This window comes from Enhydra lutris, unplaced genomic scaffold (assembly GCF_002288905.1).
Source record: "Enhydra lutris kenyoni isolate GAN:26980312 unplaced genomic scaffold, ASM228890v2 scaffoldscaffold26, whole genome shotgun sequence".
Lineage (NCBI taxonomy): Eukaryota > Metazoa > Chordata > Mammalia > Carnivora > Mustelidae > Enhydra > Enhydra lutris.
Genome location: NW_019154110.1, coordinates 21,521,078 through 21,529,475, shown reverse-complemented (window position 1 = coordinate 21,529,475; position 8,398 = coordinate 21,521,078).

The window sequence follows — 8,398 nt, the reverse complement described above, 5'->3', positions numbered from 1 at the left end:
CTCAGGCGTGTCTGCCTTTGGCACAGGTCCTGATCTTGGGGCCCTGGGATTGAGCCCCAACATCAGGGGTCCCGGCTCAGAGGAGAGCCTGCTTCTCCCTCTGCCTGCCACTCCCCCTACTTGTGCTCTCTCTCTGACAAAATCTTTTTTTTAAGAAGAGTTTTATTTTAATTAATTTATTTTTTTAAGATTTTATTTATTTATGAGAGCAAGAGCAAGCACAGAGGGAAGAGAAGCAGACTCCTTGCTGAGCAGGGAGCCCGAAGTGGGACTTGATCCCAGGACCCGGGGATCATGACCTAAGCCTAAGGCAGATGCTTAACTGACTGAACCACCCAGGCACCCCAAATAAAATCTTTTTTAAAAATTACAGAGTTTGGGGACACCTGGGTGGCTCAGTGGGTAAGCTGCTGCCTTTGGCTTCAGTCATGATCCCAGAGTCCTGGGATGGAGTCCTGCATCAGTCTCCTTGCTCAGCGGGGAGCCTGCTTCTCTCTCTCTGCCTCTGCCTGCCACTCGGCCTGCTTGTGCGCTCTCTCTCTCTCTGACATAAATAAACAACAACAACAACAACAAAAAATGAATAAAAATTACAAAGTTTATAATTCCAGGTGAAGTTAAGAAAAAGTGGGAATGAATGGGGGCAAACTGATTTTCCACAACAGGGAGTAAAAATTATAGTTCTCTGCAGACTATTATCATTAACTATTACACCAAAAACATCTGAAAACCCTTAAGGCAACGAGTTGAATTAATAAAGAATTAATAAAGAATTCTAGTTCTTTCCTTCTAAATTATTGAGCATTATTGTAATCAAACAGTCTATATGGCACTAGAAAATTAACAATATCAAGTGTTGCCTTGACATGCGGTGAAATTAAGAGGGCTTTGAATGGCCTGACCACACGTTCTTGTCCCTGTTTCACTCCTCGGATAAGGTCCCAGAGCCAAAGAACTCTCCTTATCAAGGATACCAAAAGTAGGTCCTGCTTATTCCTGAGGAACAGGTTTCAGTTCCCCCCTAGCCTGCGTAATTATTCAAGCAAGCCCATAATATCCTCCCACGAAAACCAGGGGTTATCACATCTTTTGATACTGTAAAGCTTGCCTCACACAGCCCATTTGTACATTCTGTTCCTCAACGCACCCCGCTATGCCCCCGCACAGTGTACTTGCTCCCCACTTCCCTGCGCAATGAGCATATGGACGAGGAAACTGCCCAGTATTAGGTAACCTGCCTTCGGCCATGCCCGTAACGCCAGGGCAGGAATCCTTCCTTCACCAATGGGGTGAATAGAAGGTAATTAAAACACAAGACTAGGGGCGCCTGGGTGGTTCAGTCATTAAACATCTGCCTTCAGCTTGGGTTATGATCCCAGGGTACCGCAATCAAGCCCCACATAGGGCTCCCTGATCAGCGGGAAGCCTGCTTCTCCCTCTCCCACTCCCCTGCTTGTGTTCCCTCTCTTGCTGTCCCTCTCTCTGTCAAATAACTAAATAAAATCTTAAAAAAAAACAAACATAAGACTATATTTAAAAAAAAAACAAACCCATGGGGCATCTGGGTGGCTCAGATCATGATCCCAGAGTGTTGGGATCGAGCTCCATATCCGGCTCTCTGCTCAGCAGGGAACCTGCTTCCCTTCCTCTCTCTCTGCCTGCCTCTCTGCCTACTTGTGATCTCTGTCTGTAAAATAAATGAACAAATAAATCTTAAAAAAAAACAAAAACAAAACAAAAAGCATTAAGCAAGTTGACCAAAGCAGTACAAAGTGTGGTCCTGCTAGGAGAGAAAAGGAAAACATAAGATCTTCTCCATTCAACAGGAGGCAGAAAAGGAGAAAAAATATGGAGAAAATGGATGGTGAGCTGCAAATATAACATAATAGCAGAAGAAAGTCCAAATAAATCATTAATAGCAATAAAAGTGAATGGCTTAAACACACTTAGGAAGATATGGATGATCAGACTGGATACAAAATAAAATCCCTATTGTATGTTATGAATTTTTTCTTCAATTCTGGAATAATCTCAGCTATCATATCTTCAGTATGATTTTCCTGCCATTTTCTTCATCCTTTTCTTTTCCAAGTCCTATTAGAGGCTCCCAATCCATTCTCCTGCTCTTTGAACTGCTTCTTTTATTTTTATTTTTTTAAAGATTTTATTTACTTATTTGACAGACAAAGGTCACAAGTAGGCAGAGAAGCAGGCAGAGAGAGAGGAGGAAGCAGGCTCCCTGATGAGCAGAGAGCCCGATGCAGGCCTCGATCCCAGGACCCTGGGATCATGACCTGAGTTGAAGGCAGAGGCTTTAACCCACTGAGCCACCCAGGCGCCCCTGCTTCTTTTATTTTTTAATTCCTGTTTCTCCTTGCTGTATTCTGTGTACATCCTTCAGAACTATCTTCCAATTCATCAATTTCATCTTCAACTATGTCCACCCTAAAATTTATCCCATCTTTTGAGATGTTTTTATTTCATGACTACTTTTTACTTCTCAGATTTATAATTGTTCATATTTCATTTCTACATGTTCATTGTTTCATAATTTCATGCATTGTTTCGTAATTTCTTGTTTACTGAATGATGTCCTCATTTATCTCTTCATGAATCCTTATTTTCCAGTCTTTACGAGATTAATAAAAAAAAATAAATTTCATCTGCATGCTTATTTTAGTTGTTGAGTTGGTTGGTTTATTTAGCATCTGATTTCTCCATGTGCTTTGGAATTTTGGCTTATAGGCATGTTATGCCTAATGATTTCTGCTTTTACTTTATGCTCTGTTTTTCTCTCCTTTATTTCTTGTCTGGTGGGTTTAGTTTTGTGGTTGCATCCATTAGACAAGTCCAAGACTGGTCTTGTGATGGCAGCTGTGAACTTGTGTTCTTCACTGATTTGGGGGTCTTGCAGACTCAGTCATGGGCTTAGGGGATGGCTTGACCCAATTCTTGGCTGTGAGGCTGTCTTTGCTCTGCTCCTACCTCAGTCCCACCATTTTGGCCATAGTTCCCAAGAGCTAGTCAGTTGCCCTTCTTTTTGGCCTCTTTTCACACATCAGGAGGCTTCACTCCAGTCCCTGGCTTCAGCTAGAGAGTCTGGCTCTGTTCTTTATTCCATGTGCAACATTTTAGCTCCCACTATCCCACTGGCCCTTGGCCCTTGGCTTTGGCCCTACTCACCACTGTGGTTTTCAGTTAGTTCTCTTTCTTGTCCACTGAGATGTTTATCCTGATGTGTGTGTGTGTTTTAAACCTGTTTATACTTTTTCTCTCTTGCTACGTGTTTGGAACATAGAGAGTATGTCAAAGCAGAAACTTTCCAACCTTCCTCTTGTAAATGTTTTTGTTTAAGTCACTTGGAGACGGAGCTTCTACTTCTCCCGGTGGAAACATGCTGGAAGATAGAGTTTGGGGGTTCAGGAAATGAGTATTGAAATCACAACCCTGGGAGTTCAAGTAATGGGCATTTTGCCCAGGCTTCGTGGGCTGGGCAGGGTTGTGGATCAAACTAGGAAAAGCCCATCTGGACACCTTCTAATTACTGACCAGCCTCCTCTAGTGACTCCACGGAGCAGTCAAATGATTTGCAGGAGCAGAATGTTCCAAGCAACGTGCTCTCCCGTTTGGGGGGATGTCTAGCTGACACCCATCTATGAACTGCATGTGCTCACCACAGCCTTTTTAGACAACTCAGAAGACCAAAGCAAAAACGAAGTCTTCATATGGGCTCCCAATTGGTTAAAAAGAAAAATCAAAGAGATGTGACCCTTTCATTTTTGGAACAATTCATACTGTTGACATATGATATAAACAAAATAATGGAAAACAAAAAAATAAGAGAAACACAGTGGAGTATTTAAATTCTTCTCCAGAAAACAAAAGAAGATTCACAAATTACAATACTGACCCCCCCAAAAAACCCCACAAAATTCTGAATAGACCCATAACCAAGAGAAAAAAAAGAGATGTTATCAAAAACTTAGCTCCCTAAAGACTTACGTGATTTGCCAACTGAGGTGCTTTTGCTGACAAGGCTTTTCTAATGTTTAAGGAATAGCTGTGTCTATTGTTGTATAAATTATTTCAAACACAGGGGCGCCTGGGTGGCTCAGTGGGTTAAAACCTCTGCCTTCAGCTCAGGTCATGATCCCAAGGTCCTGGGATTGAGCCCCACATCGGGCTCTCTGCTCAGCAGGGAGCCTGCTTCTGCCTGCCTCTCTGCCTACTTGTGATCTCTGTCTGTCAAATAAATAAAATCTTTTAAAAAAATTATTTCAAACACAGAATAAAGAAAGAATGGTCCTGGCTCCTTGGGTAGTTCAGTGGGTTAAGCCTCTGCCTTCGGCTCAGGTCATGATCTCAGGGTCCTGGGATCAAGGCCCGCATTGGGCTCTCTGCTCAGTGGGGAGCCTGCTCCCGCCTCTCTGCCTACTTGTGACCTCTCTCTCTCTCTCTCTCAAATAAATAAATAAAATCTTTTTTTTAAATATTTAAAAAAAAGAAAGAATGGTCCTCAGTGTGTGTTATAAACTGATATAACTCTCAAATCTTAAAAAAAAAAAAGAAGAAGAAGAAAGAAAAGAGCAAAGAAAACCATAGACCCGGGTTTGCAAATACAAGTGACTGTAAACCAGAAAATACTATAAATGGGTGGCATCACTCAGGTGTGAAATGACAGGGAAAGTGGGAGCCACAGGAACTAGAGAGTGTGCACTCCTACATCAGGAACTCAAAACCAAACACTTCAAAGCCCTCCACTGCTCAAATAAACAAGTCCCATAAGTCACCAGTCTGCACATAGGTCAATCTCTGTTGTAAACATAGATGCAAAAGTCCCAATGAAAATACTAGCAAGTCCAATTCAACCTACACTCCAATTTTTTTAAAAACAGTCTACCAAAACCAAGTTACATTTACCCCAAGAGATGCAACAATATTTTAATATGTGGACATTATTTTTTAAATAACCCATCATCTCAACAGGTCCCCTTAGAAAAATCCATATGATCATTTCAATAGATGTTGTAACTTACTCCCTGACAAGCAGAAGCCCCGGGATCCAGAGCTGGGTTGGGCCCCGGCTGGCAGAGGGTGTACCTTTGGGATGAGGACAGCACCAGGCCCAGCAGACAGCCCAGTGAAGTGTCAATCCCAGGAACCAGACAGAGAAGAGGAAACCAGATTAAGGCAAGAAGACAGAGCCCGGGGACATTCTTGGAGGCACAGCCTTGAGGCTTTATTGCCCGGCTGGCATGCCCTCTGGTTCTGAGCCAAGTCTGGGCTCTTGCTGCTGAAAATACATTTGAAAACATTCAGCATCCATGGCTTATAAATAGCTCCTAAAACTAAGACTCTAAGGAGAAAGCCTTCACACAAGAAAGAATATAGCGTAAGAGCTGCCCACTTAAAACTTAAAAAATGCTTTCCTGTTCTGATGTTCTAAGGAGCCATTTTGTACGTTCAAGAATCCTCTACCATAAAAGGAAAAAACAAGCACAATGGAAGTTATAGGAGGAAGCTGAAGAAAAGAGGAGACAGTGGGGTGTGAGGAACCTTGCACTGTCTACAGTCCAACTGAAATCAATCGATGCATGTTACGCCTCAGTAACAAGTGTGTTACAAAAAATAGTAAAATCTCAATGGGCACAGAGAGGGTGATTGGTGCAAGTGCTAATGAAGACTTGCAAACCTCGGTCTCAGACCATCCACAAAACAAATTCCAGGTGGATTAAGACTTAAACGTAGGGGCACCTGGGTAGCGCAGTTAAGCACCAACTGATGATTTCGGCTGAGGTCATGATCTCATGGGTCATGAGATCGAGGCCCACGTGGGGCTCCTCGCTCAGCATGGAGCCTGCTTGAGATTTTCTCCCTCCCTCTGGCCCGCCCCCTGCTCGTGCTCTCTCAAAATAAATAAATAAAATCTTTAAAAAAAAAAAAACAAAAAAACACCAACAACAAGGAGGTCACTTCTCACCTATCAGAGTAGCAAAAATTAAAAACAGTGGTAATATCTGCTGCTGGAAGGGATGAAGGAAAGAAATACTCTTATTCATTGCTGTTGAAGATGTGACTTATCCAGCATTTTGGGAAAACAATTTGGCAGTGCTATTAAAATATAAAATTCCCTTTTCCCTGGTAGGCCCATGCCTGGAAAACCTATCATAGAAAAAAAAAGCATCATTGCATAGGGATTTGCATAGAACCATGTTTACTACAACCTGTGGTAGTGGCAAAAGCTGGAAACCAAGTGAATATGGCGAAGTGGAATATTATGCAGCCATTACAAAGAGAATGGGGTAGACCTGTCTCATCTGACTTGGAGGACTTTCTACTATGCATTTATGGTTTGGGGGGGGAAAGCAAGATGCAGAAAGTGAATGTAACATGGTTCAACTTTTTAAAATATAATGACCCTAAATAAAAAATGTGTGTGTGTGTGTGTGTGTGTGTGTGTGTGCGTGCGTGTGTTAACACATGTGTGAATTATTAGGAGAAAGATGGAAAGAAGTTAGGAGGGGAAGAAAGAACCAAACAAGTAAATGAAGCTGGGAACATGAGTGGAAAGAGGGAAAAATACTTAAAAATATTTAAAAAGCCAACTGTGTAATATGACTCCATCTGTACAAAATTATATATACATAAAGAGATGGGGGAAAGGATGCACCAAAATATTAATGATGATTATCTCAAGGAATGGGATTAGAGGTGACTTTTAGTTTATTCCTTATATTTTTCTATGTTTTAAATGTTAGACAATGAGGGGTGTCTGGGTAGCTCAGTAGGTTAAAGCCTCTGCCTTCGTCTCAGGTCATGATCCCAGGGTCCTGGGATCGAGCCCCGCATAGAGCTCTCTGCTCAGCGGGGAGCCTGCTTCCTCCTCTCCCTCTGCCTGCCTCTCTGCCTACTTGTAATCTCTGTCAAATAAATAAGTAAAATCGTTTAAAAAATTGTTATACAATGAGTATATACCAGTTAAATAATCAGCGGAAAATAAAGCTATTTCCATTGGGTGTGTGGGGGGAGGAGTATTGACAGGTAGAAGTCCCTAGGGGACCTGATTTAATGAGCACACAAGATCAATATTTAATTAACATATCAATTGCTAGCACGTCAACTGATGTTTTCCAAAATCCTTGAGCTATAGGCTCTCTTAAGTAGCCAAACTGTCATCTAAAACATTGTTTACAACTCTCCCATTTAACTAATGCTTAAAAATGGAATGATTACAAATACCAAAGAGGCCGGAGATGATTAACAGAGGTTTTATTTAAGTGCCATGAAAGAACTGGATTCTCTGTACTCATCACAGCTTAGAATTCCCTCACCCAGTTTATGACCTGGCAACTTCCAAAACCCTTTACCATTGCTTTCAGAAAAGAAAAGTAAATAAATAAACAAATAATCACTTCTTTTTCCAGACTGCTCTGTCGGGGATTCTAAAGTCTTTATTTTAAATCTTCAATCTTGGTTTTGCTCTTTTTATTGCTTCCTTCTCATAATGCCTGGCTTCATCAGGAAGGCATTCACTTTGCTTTGGTGGGCACTGCTTTCCCCCTTCTCTTCCCTCTCTCCGTGGACTGCCAGGTTCAGGGGAGGGCAGCCGGCATTCACACCTTGTCTACGCAGTGCTGGAACATACCAGACCCTCAGAAACCTTTAGCGTCAGCTGCTAAAACAGCAAGTTGGGCTTCACCTCCTCTTTAGTTTGCAGCATTTACTGAGCAATGCTGGGTGTCCAATGGCAGGTCAAGGATTCAAAAGTGAATAAGACGTGATCCCAGAAAAATCACAACCAGTTTGTAGTTAGCGGGTCAGCTGCCTGGTGCTGGGGAAGCACTTGGTGGGAGGGATGCCACTGATGGGGAGGAGGACAGAGGCGGGGAACAGCTGCTAGTACTTGACAAAGAAAACAGATATGCAAAGGTCTAACAAGTTTCTGCAAGTGTAGTCCCAGACTAGCTGCATAGGCATCACGTGGGAACTTGTTGAAAATTCTAATTCTCAGGGCGCCACTCCCGACCTACCAACCTAACAAAGCAGAAACTCTGGTGGGGAGCAGCAATCTGTTTTATCAAGATTTCCTGGTGCTTCCAATGCACCCCAGAATTTGGGAATCACGGCTCTGGGAGAGGCCTTAAGATCCTTAGGATGAAAAGAGTCAAGAGGAAAGGAGACTCTATGCGCAGCCTCGGATGCAAGGCAAGGGGGTTAGACTTTGCCCTGGTGGTGCGGCCTCCACGGTTTTTAAGCAGGGCCCTGTGGCATTTACACAGTTTCTCCCATCTCAGCGTTTCTGGGAGCTCTAGCATTCTCTGCGCGCCCTGGGCGGAGAGCTAATCAGCACCGAGCCTAGTTGCCCCCCCCCCCCCCCCCCCCCCCCCCCCCCGGGGGG